The sequence below is a fragment of the Arachis ipaensis genome, chromosome B10 (assembly GCF_059453495.1).
Source record: "Arachis ipaensis isolate K30076 ecotype BB chromosome B10, ASM5945349v1, whole genome shotgun sequence".
Taxonomy (NCBI): Eukaryota; Viridiplantae; Streptophyta; class Magnoliopsida; order Fabales; family Fabaceae; genus Arachis; species Arachis ipaensis.
In genome coordinates, this window is record NC_142435.1 from 128930908 (window position 1) to 128942559 (window position 11652).

General features: G+C 38.7%; 2 pseudogenes; both read left to right on the plus strand.

The window, feature by feature from the left end:
- The first annotated feature begins 2599 nt into the window (after nucleotides 1-2599).
- LOC148581678 (uncharacterized) lies at nucleotides 2600-3923 on the plus strand (annotated as a pseudogene).
- Nucleotides 3924-3999: 76 nt separating this feature from the next.
- On the plus strand, nucleotides 4000-11411 carry LOC148581679 (uncharacterized; annotated as a pseudogene).
- Nucleotides 11412-11652: the final 241 nt, after the last annotated feature.

The window sequence follows — 11652 nt, forward strand, 5'->3', positions numbered from 1 at the left end:
ATTAATAGTCACATTAATACCTATTAATTCTTGTTTAAGTGCCATTAAATTAACAAAAATATCTTTTTTATTTTTCAATGTGTTTAACAAATTTTTAGTAGTAAAAGTAAAAGTATTAAAAAAATAATTTTTGAAAAGCTACAAATTACATCCTTTTTAAAAATATATTTTTTTCTTAAAAAATATGTTTTTCACATAATAAATAAAAAAAGTACTTTTATATTTTTGTACTTAAACATAATTAATAGATAAAAAGATCTTTTTGCATGAGATATCTAAATATAAAATTATTTTTACTTTTTTAAAAAATTTTTTAAAAAAATAACAAAAAAAAAATCTTCTATTAAAAGCTCATCCAAACAAATCTTTAATATATCAATATTAACAATAAATAAATAAAAATTTATTTAATATTTAATATTTTCATGTTATTTAATATTTTCACGTTTTTTTTTCCGACACATTTTGATACGTTTATAAAAAAATTTATTGTTCTCATGTGTTATATATTTGCCTCCACGACCTAATATTTTTGAATCCGTGACTAATTAACATGTGTTTTATATGTTAAGTTACTCTTTATTTTATGTAATTATTTCTCTTGATTTTTTATTTGTTTTTTTTTCTTCTGTTTATCAATTTGTAAAATTTTAATCTAGAAAATCCTAAAATTTCAACCACTCAACTTATAAAAAGTCCAAAATATTTATCATCAAACACAATTCTACTCCCCAAAATTAACATCAATAATCCAACCCAATATGGTCAACAGCCCAGAGAGGAAGGCCAACTCAATTTATATTATTATCAAGGGTGTTCATCCTTAGCTAGCATTCTTAGGTTTATCAATTCTTTAATTGTGACACTTTAATTTGTTCTATCTCTTCTGTTTGTACTAGAATCATGATTAATCACTTTGGATACCAGTCTTTGGCCCTCGTCTATATCTCCAAGTATACAAATTGGATTTCAGTGATTCTTGACTGTAACTCTTTTATTTATTTATTTATTTATTATTTTGTTCAAGGATTGTAACTTGTGTTTTAGAACGTGAGCTTTTTTTTTTTTTTTTTTGAAACAAAGAAAGCTCAACACATAGAAGTGGAGCAGAATCGTACAACTAAATACAAACACAGCAGAACATAAAAACCAAAACACAACAGAAGATAAAAAGACTCAAATTCGGTCATCTCCGGCAAAGCCATCAACAACCAAGAGGAACAGTACCCGACCACTCCTTGTAGCTCAAAAACGTCTTTCGTTGCACGTCCTCAGCCCCTGCTTCCCTGTTATTGAAAGTTCTATCATTCCGTTCCCTCCAGATATTCCAAATCACTGTAAAAAATGCAATCAACAACATCCGCTGCTCCACCTTCCTGTTAAACATACCAATCCAACTCTCAAACAGTTCTTTCATGGTTCCTGGGACCGCCCACTGCCTATCAAAATGTCTTAACCAAGCGCACCACACCTTCCACGTAAACTCACATACAAGAAATAAATGATGAACAATTTCCATCTCCTTTTTACACAGGGCGCAAATATTATCATTTGGAGGAATCACGCCTAATCTGCTCAATCTTTCTTTGGTATTCACCCTACCAACCAGAACAAACCAGCCAAAAAGCTCAATTCTCGGTGGTACAAGTCCTCCCCAAATTGATTGAGTGAAACTGTAGCTCGTAAACTCCGCCGATAGAGTCTCCGATTGCAACACCTGCATGAAAGAGTTAGTAGAAAAAATTCCTTTATTATCAAACTTCCACACAATATTATCCTCTCTACCAACTGATAGCTTCACTGGTCTTAACCTCTCATGAAGTTGATGAGCCAATTCCAACTCCCATTGGAACAACTCCCTCCTCCACTGAAGATTCCAAACCCACTCTAACCCATCTCAGAACCCACAGTCCCCGATCACAGATCCTTGTTGGTTTGAAATAGAGAAGAGTCTTGGAAAACTTCCTTTCAGAGGACCACCTTGCACCCAATTATCTTCCCAAAACCGAGTCCGTCTTCCATCCCCTACTTCCATCGCTAGGCCACTAATAAGCTTTTCTTTCACCTGTTGTTCTGCTATATTCAACTGACAGATATCTTTCCATGGGCCCCCTTCACCGGTAGAATCTGACTAGATAGCAACGCACTAGGGTCCAGATTATTACACGAACAAACAACCTTCTTCCACAAAGGGCATTCCTCCTTTGAGAACCGCCACCACCATTTGAACAAAAGCGCTGCGTTCCTGACCACTGCATCACCAACTCCCAAGCCTCCAGCCTTTTTTGGAGCCTGAACCACTTCCCACTTCACCAGCGGCATACCATAAGCACCATCCTCCGTACACCACATAAAACTTCTCTGGAGTGCAATCAACTTGTTAGCTACCGCCTTCGGCATCTTGTAAAGGCTAAGGTAATAAATCGGTAAGCTATTCAAAACCGATTTGATGAGAATTAGCTTTCCTGCTTTGTTTAAGACCTTTGCTTTCCACAAGCTGAGCTTCGAATGAGCTTTTTTTCGTTGTAAAATCGTCGAATTCGCTTGTAACTTGATACTGGGTACCTCGTGTGAATTCTACTTTCTTTTTTTCCGGTGAATGGATTATGGAGTTTGGGTCATTTTTCAGTTTGCAAACGTGAATTTGCATAAAATTGATTTTGATGAAAAGTAAGTTTGGGTTAATGTAAGACCCAGAATCTTTGAAAAGTCTTATTATGATCAAGTCTCAAATCATATAGTTATTTATAGCCTTAATTTCGGAAATCATTTTATTAAAGATAATTAAGGCAAGTTGTGATTTATTGAATTTGAGACAAGTTATGATTTATTATCCAATTTTACAACTATTGGATTATTTTCTATATTCAAATTATAAAGTTGGTAGTTGCGAAATAATAAGGATTTCTATATGATTTGGATTAAATAAGTAATATTTTAAATATTAATACTGCTATTTTGGAAAATGAAGAAATTGAGTATATTATTTCTAATTATTTGGTTGGGACATTTTATTGAAAATAATTTATGAAATTGATGAGCAAATAGTATTTTTATACATTATTATTAATGGATTAGAATTTATTTCTAATTACTATAATATCCCTATTTTTATTTGAAATTACCAAAATGCCCCTAACCCTAATTTTGAAAGAGAAACCCTAACCCTAAAAACCCTACCCGGTTCCCCTGACCCGGTACACCTAGAGTACCTAATGCAGCAGCAGCAGCTGCAAGCTGCTTGAAAGAAAGAAAGAAACAGGAGTAGGGAACGAATTGAGAGGGAAGGAAGAAGGAAGGTTCGCCGGCGTGGAGAGGGAAGGGAGCTCACAGTGCCGCCGTCGCCCTCACCGCGTCGCGCCGCCGCGGCAGTCCACGCGTCCTTGTCACCGTCGCGAGCCTCCTTGCCGTCGCCACCATGAAGCCGCCGATCTAGTCCAAGTAAGAGAGGATCCGAGAGGGGAGGAGGCCAACGCAGCCGCCGAGCCCGTCACTGTGCCGATTCGTCGCGCGAGGAGCTCGTGCCGTCGCCGATCATCCTTGCGCAGCATCAGAGGCAGAACCGCGACCTGAAGAGAGCGCGAGCCATAACAACCGATGGAGAAGGAGGAGCGAGCGCGGAGAAGGTGAAGTCGCCGCTGTCGCCGGCACCTCCATCCCGCGTCACCGCCGAACGCGCCGTGACCTCTGCCGTCGCCAGTCTGGTTTGCTCTGCCGTCGTGCCGTTGAGGAGAAGGCCGTCCAGTCACACCGAACAGGAGAGACAGAGAGATCTGAGGCTGAGCTGGGGGTTCAACCACCATGCCCAGCCGTGCTTGCGTCGCCGGCACCGCCTCGGTTGGAATTGTCGCCGTCAGAAAAGGGTCCAGGCCGCCGCTAATGGAGCTAGCCGGAACTGTTCCAAGGTTTTGCCGCTTATTTAGATCCTGCTCTGTTTTGGTTAGTGGCGTTATCATTGTTCTGGCCGCCGGAAAACCTTGCTGCCGTCGCCGGAAAAGTATGCCGGTAAGGGTTTCAAACTTGGTTTTCATTTCTTGTGAGATTATGGGAGTCTTATTGTCGCGGCATGTTGGTTTCAGTCACCGTCGCCGGAGTTGGGTCGCCGCAGCCGCTGAAGGCGGCTACCGGGGCTACCGCCCAACCGGTTCAGAGTCCGTTGCTGTTCGGTTCAGCCGTTCTTTCTTAGTTTCAGTAAGTATTCCGGTTTCGAGAGCTCTGCGTTAGTGTTCTGTTCTGTGTAATAAAGTAATCGTAATGTTAATGGTTTTAGGAGCTAGAATCCGGTTTGCTTGTGCCGTTTGGGGCTGTTTCTGCTTTTGAGAGAGCGGGCAGAGCCGAGATTTTGATTTGCCGGTGATTTCGGGTCGAGATAAAAGGAGTTGGTTAACGAGTTGGGTTGTGGTTCCAATGTTGTGAGGTAGGGGCGCTTTCCGAAAACTATAGTTTATTATTGGAATTATTACATATGGGTACTGATGTGAGATATTGTGTATTTGGTGATTGTATCTGCCTTATGTATTATTTGATTGACTCGAATGACTATGGATGTTGGTTTGGCTGAATTGTTATGTGGCTTGTGAAATGTAATGTTTGAAGTTAATTCTTTAAAGATTTGAAATGAGTTTAATCCGTTGAAGATTGGTTTGAATCGAGTCAATTATTTTGATGATGTGAAAGATAGAATACTCTTGAAATTCAGCCTGGGTTGCTTTAATTGATTTGGTTTTGATAAATGATTTGTTACTGAACCGATTCTTTAAAGATTTGGAAATGAGTTAAATCGGTTGATATTGAGTTGATTTTTAAATGGTTTTCTTGAGATATGCCACTGAGGCAACTGTTGGATTTAGCTTGCTGTTGAATTGATTTCTGGTTTGAGCTGTTGAAAAGGAATGAGAAAACGGTTTAGTTGGGACCCGAACCGGGTGGCAAAAGTCCAAGTTTTAGGGGAGGTGCTGCCGAAATTTCTATAAAATCTAAATCTTGTTTGAAAGGTTATTTAAAAGATTTGGATTTGAGAAATTGTATTATTTGATTTATTAAGAGGATAATTATGCTTTCCAGCTTAATTTATTTGATGAACTTTATACGTTGAGTTCGGTTTATTTAGAACTGAACTATGTTTGCCGTTTGAATCACTGAAGGAAAGAATGATGCTATAATATTGATTTCAATATAAAAAGGAGTTTTTAGTGATTTTAAAGGAACCTAGATTTTTGATTGAGTAATCAAGTTTGAGGCATTTTAGAAGAGTTGGAAAAATGGGTTCCAAAAAGAAATCTGAAAGCGGTTTGATTCAATTGAACTGGTCCCGTTTCAAATGAGTTGATTTTTGGACCGGGTTGGAACTTGTGATTTTGTATGGTTCAGTTTCATAATAAATTCAGTTTTATTTACTTGAACCGAGAATCTATGATTTTAAGAGTTTTAATGACTTTTAAAGAATTGATGTAAGATGACCTTCCCTAAAGACTTGGGACTCTGGCAAGAAACTTTTGTTATAAAATCCCATTATTGGATGGGTGATTTTGAATGTTCCCAAAAAGAATCTTTAACTTTCCATGGTTTTGGAAGTTTTGGAAAGAGAATGCCGAGAGTGGCTTTATTTTAAAAAGGGAACTCACTTTGAGTAAATTTGGCTTATGAGCCTGAGATGATTTGAGAAATGAGATCTTTAAAGCCAAGGCTGAAAAGAGTTGAAACTCGATTTCAAAGTGAAATGAATTGAGGAAATGATTTATGGCTTAAATGCCGACTTTATGAATTTAATGATGTTGAATGGTGGAAGTGCTGTTTTGTTGTGAGCCGGAATGGCTGTGTATGTTTATACATATTGATTGGTTCTGGATTGAACCGTGAGCCGGAATGGCTGTGTATGATATGAATATTGGCTGGTTCTAGAATGAACCGTGAGCCGGATGGCTGAGATGGATGTTGATCCATGGATGAGATTGATTGCATGTTTATGCTGAATCATTGATAAATGTGAATGTTGCACTTCCACTATCTGAGATACGAGTTTCCCTGGGTAGTAGCAGTGGCTAGCCACCACGTGCTCCAGGTTGAGACTTGATACTCTGTTGACCCTATGTCGTAAGTGTGGCCGGGCACTGTGAAAGCCCCGGAGGAGCTCGCCCCCATAAATATTCACCAGTGATGGTGATGGATAAATATTCACCAGTGAGGGTGATGGATATGGATCATGATTATGATCAAGTTTATGATGAGTATAACTCGAGTTGGGGATGCACGACAGAGGGACAGTCCAATGGTTAGCTACCAGGACTTGTCGGGTTGGCTCTATAACCGACAGATGATATCATCAGCCACTAGGGACAGGCATGCATCATATGCATTTGTGTGACATTGGTTGGGTGTGCATATTATACTTGGTTTGCCTATGTGATTAATTGCTAACTGTTCTACTTGTAATAACTGTTTGTTTGTGCTTGAACTTCCTATCTGTGTTTGCATCTGGGACTCTGTTGGATTGTGGTGATTGGTTGTTGGTTGGATTGTTTGGGCCTAGGGCCGCGGTTGGAATGAAATGAACTGATGGTTGATTTCAGTTTTGTGTTTCTGGTTTGGAATGAAATATGAAAGGCTATTTTGTTTCAGCATAGATAAACCGTTTTGAAAGACTTTTGAGTTTTTGAGAATTGAACGGTTCCTCTTTTAGAAAGGATTCCCGACTTTACTTTTATTGGAAACTGTTGTTTTTGAAAAGAGGCAAAAGACGGTTATTAATCACTGATGCGGTTATCTTCAAGTATCCTATTACAGTAATTCCTAAAAACCCTCTACTGAGAACCCTTTCGAGGATGATGTTCTCACCCCCCTACATTTTTCCCCTTTCAGGATATGGCGCAGAAGTTACGAAGAGCTTATTTAATTGTTGCTGTGATGCTCTGTATTGTTTTAGTTATGGTTTATTGTACCCTCGCCTTTATCTTGATATAATCTGTAAGAGGGATAGGAATTGTATTGATTATTACTTGTAATATTATTTATATATATAATTATGTATATATATATATGGATGTACTCTTTATGAGTTTTGTAAGTTGTATGGTATTTATGGATGTATGTCATCGGATGAAAGTATTTTTGGGAGCAGTATTGCGGTTTAAAGTTTCAAACAGGCTCATATTTTAGTATTAAATAATATAAAAGTCGTCGTAATGTCCGAACTATCAGAGTCGCGCAGCCGGAAGTGTGAGCTTTGGTAGTTAGGGTGTTACATTATGGTATCAGAGCAGTTCTTCCTGTAGAGCCTGAGGAATGGACTGACTATGCTTCAGTTGCATACTCTGAGCGTTTGTCATGTATTAGGTCTTGTCGAATGACGAGAATTAGAGCTTTATGCACATGACGATCTATTGATTAATGCTGTTAGTCTTGCATTGCATAATTCCTGATATTAAGTTTGGCCGGCTTAATACTAGTGAATTATGTATATAAAAGCACTGATGGGTTATCATAGATGATATACAAGTTTCGAGTAAAGCGAATCGCGGGCTTTGGGGGAACGTTAGAAACTTTTTCTCGAGGCTATTCAGTTGTGTGTCTTGAATTCTGTTCGAGTCGACCTGTTCTTTTATATCCTAACTTGAAGTTCTTGTTTGGTACTCCTCTTGAAAAGTAATTTGATGTTTCCACTCTATTCCTCTATTCATATGCATTCTTGAATGATCTTAAGTGCATATGCTTGTTTAGAATCCTTGATGCATCTGTCTTCCTCTGTTTGAGTTCTTCTTGATTCAAGTATTCTTTGATATAGTCTTGAACTTGTCTTAATGTGCTGTGACTTTTAACTCCGGGTTCTGAGTCCATTCTTTGAGAAATTGTTGATTCAGTTTTTCTCTTACTTGACAGTGATCACAGCCAATTTTGAGATTTTATAAATTGCTGTTGATTAGATATATACTTTTCTATATATGAAACTTTGAGATTACTTATACAGTTTGACAACTATTTATTTCCAATACCCCGCCTGTACTTTTACTGGTTTATGGAACTGCATTTACCTTAAATTACAATTTGACCTTCTAGTAATTTTACTATAGTTCTACTGCACAACTTCATTTGATTATGTATTTGGGTATTTTTCAAAATTTTGGAAAGAAAGAATTTTTCACTTTTATCCCGGTTGAGTTTCGTTTGATAAACTTACTTAATTCATTTTGATTTGAGTTTGATTTAGCATACTACATAGTTTATGCCATTGTTGTTCTTTTGAAAATATTGGATTCATAGCTTTCTTCTTATGAACGGACTGGTTCCTTCTTAAGCTTTTCACCTCTATGAATGTCATACGTGATTCTGTTTTTAACTAATCTTTTACATCTTGTGAACATTACCATTGATCTTGGTTTGTCCCCTCTTGTGAATCTCATCCTTATGTGGGTCAGTTTGATTCGTTTCAAGATAGTGCATTGTTTATTCTCCTATTATCTCTACAAGAGTTTTTAGTTAAAGATTTATCATTGAAAAATTACAAATGATTGAGTTGTCTTTTCTATGACTTTTGTATTCTTTCGGATTAATTTAAAACTTGTTTGATATTTCATGTTTAGTGGATCTTGTTTGAACTACTCTAATTTAAGATCCTTTCTTGCAAGGCTTGACTCCTTTTTAGTACATCTTAGACTTCTTGAATGTTATTCCGAGATGGTGATTTCAAGAACGCTTTTGGAGTCTTGTTTTGAACCTTTTAAAGAAGTCTCGAATTCTCTTTGACGAAATATTAAATGGGATTTATTTTCTGTTGTTTGATTGAGATTAAAACCATTGTCCAATTTTGACGAAATTAATTTAAAGTTGCCATGCACCATTTTAAATGAAGTTTTGGAAAGCTTCCTTGTTTAGTGGAAACCGGTTTGTTTGTAACACACCACTTATTTCCTTACCAGATTGTGTGCAAATTTTTGCCTTGGAGTTTCTTTTCTAAAAGGAGTTTAATTTTCTCTTTCATCCTTGCTACGAATGTTATACACGCTTGTTTGAATATGAACTTTGAGAATTTTTGAACAAGCCTTTGATTCCTCTCCCGAGTTTTATGAACTGCTTCTGGTTAAGTTGTGCATCTAATTATCTTTCTAAAATATTTGAAGAAATATTTTAGCCTTTAGCCAAACCCGTGTGCACCTTGTTTTTAGAACTCGACAAAATCTATTTCAATATGAACTTGCATTAAAGCAAAGCCACGATTATACTTTTGTTACTCTCTTGAAGGATGTTGTTAATTAACCTTTCTTTTAGATTGCGAAGTGGTTTTTCTGCAAGTTTCTGTTCCTTTATGAACAATGTATTTGGAAGTACTTTTAATCTTGCTCTTGAGTTTTGTTAGCTTTGTCTTGGGTTTGATATTCCTTTTTGTAAATCTCCTACTTCTTCGACTCAACTTGAATTTGTTTCGAACTAAGGCGCTGGTTCTCTTCTTATTGATCCTATTGAATTTCCTTGATCCAAGGGTTATCTTTGAAGTTGTCAATTGAATTGTGTCTATCAGACTTCATTGCTTGAGCATCCTTGTTTATCTGGAATTGGATACTCTGTCTCGAATCTATGAGTATTGTCCTTGACATTTGCCTCTCCTTTCTAAAGTTTTGTATCCTTCTGAGTAGACTCGAGAATTATTTTGATATCACGTGCGACTTGTAGACGTAGTAACGCGATACGTTAGTTCTTTAAGACGTGATGTGTATACGAAAGTTGAAGCGGTAGGTGTGCAACGTATGAGTTGTGGGTGTTTTGTTCCTTGCGAACGGGTTTGCGGTTGTTAGGCTTATGATTGGCTATGAGGTTGTAAAGTGCTTGATGGAGTTGGAAAGTTGAAGCTTGGAGGTTGAGATGAGATTGATGTACGGATGTTAAGCACGTCATTTTAACCCCATCCTGTTTTATAGCCTTTGATGCTTTGCCCTACTATCACATGATTGACCCATGTTATCTTTTGCATTGAGCCTACCTTGTAACGTTTGCTTTGCAATCACACCCCTGCCTTTGTACCCTTATGCATATGACAATCAAAGCATTTGAAAATCGTATATATGTTTATATGATGAGATATTTTTGCTTCTTCCTTAAATGTGTTCAAGGGTGAACTGTTATGGAATTTCTTTCATTTTGTATCAATTTTCGAGGGCGAAAATTTTTATAAGGTGGGTAGAATGTAAGACCCAGAATCTTTGAAAAGTCTTATTATGATCAAGTCTCAAATCATATAGTTATTTATAGCCTTAATTTCGGAAATCATTTTATTAAAGATAATTAAGGCAAGTTGTGATTTATTGAATTTGAGACAAGTTATGATTTATTATCCAATTTTACAACTATTGGATTATTTTCTATATTCAAATTATAAAGTTGGTAGTTGCGAAATAATAAGGATTTCTATATGATTTGGATTAAATAAGTAATATTTTAAATATTAATACTGCTATTTTGGAAAATGAAGAAATTGAGTATATTATTTCTAATTATTTGGTTGGGACATTTTATTGAAAATAATTTATGAAATTGATGAGCAAATAGTATTTTTATACATTATTATTAATGGATTAGAATTTATTTCTAATTACTATAATATCCCTATTTTTATTTGAAATTACCAAAATGCCCCTAACCCTAATTTTGAAAGAGAAACCCTAACCCTAAAAACCCTACCCGGTTCCCCTGACCCGGTACACCTAGAGTACCTAATGCAGCAGTAGCAGCTGCAAGCTGCTTGAAAGAAAGAAAGAAACAGGAGTAGGGAACGAATTGAGAGGGAAGGAAGAAGGAAGGTTCGCCGGCGTGGAGAGGGAAGGGAGCTCACAGTGCCGCCGTCGCCCTCACCGCGTCGCGCCGCCGCGGCAGTCCACGCGTCCTTGTCACCGTCGCGAGCCTCCTTGCCGTCGCCACCATGAAGCCGCCGATCTAGTCCGAGTAAGAGAGGATCCGAGAGGGGAGGAGGCCAACGCAGCCGCCGAGCCCGTCACTGTGCCGATTCGTCGCGCGAGGAGCTCGTGCCGTCGCCGATCATCCTTGCGCAGCATCAGAGGCAGAACCGCGACCTGAAGAGAGCGCGAGCCATAACCACCGATGGAGAAGGAGGAGCGAGCGCGGAGAAGGTGAAGTCGCCGCTGTCGCCGGCACCTCCATCCCGCGTCACCGCCGAACGCACCGTGACCTCTGCCATCGCCAGTCTGGTTTGCTCTGCCGTCGTGCCGTTGAGGAGAAGGCCGTCCAGTCACACCGAACAGGAGAGACAAAGAGATCTGAGGCTGAGCTGGGGGTTCAACCACCATGCCCAGCCGTGCTTGCGTCGCCGGCGCCGCCTCGGTTGGAATTGTCGCCGTCAGAAAAGGGTCCAGGCCGCCGCTAATGGAGCTAGCCGGAACTGTTCCAAGGTTTTGCCGCTTATTTAGATCCTGCTCTGTTTTGGTTAGTGGCGTTATCATTGTTCTGGCCGCCGGAAAACCTTGCTGCCGTCGCCGGAAAAGTATGCCGGTAAGGGTTTCAAACTTGGTTTTCATTTCTTGTGAGATTATGGGAGTCTTATTGTCGCGGCATGTTGGTTTCAGTCACCGTCGCCGGAGTTGGGTCGCCGCAGCCGCTGAAGGCGGCTACCGGGGCTACCGCCCAACCGGTTCAGAGTCCGTTGCTGTT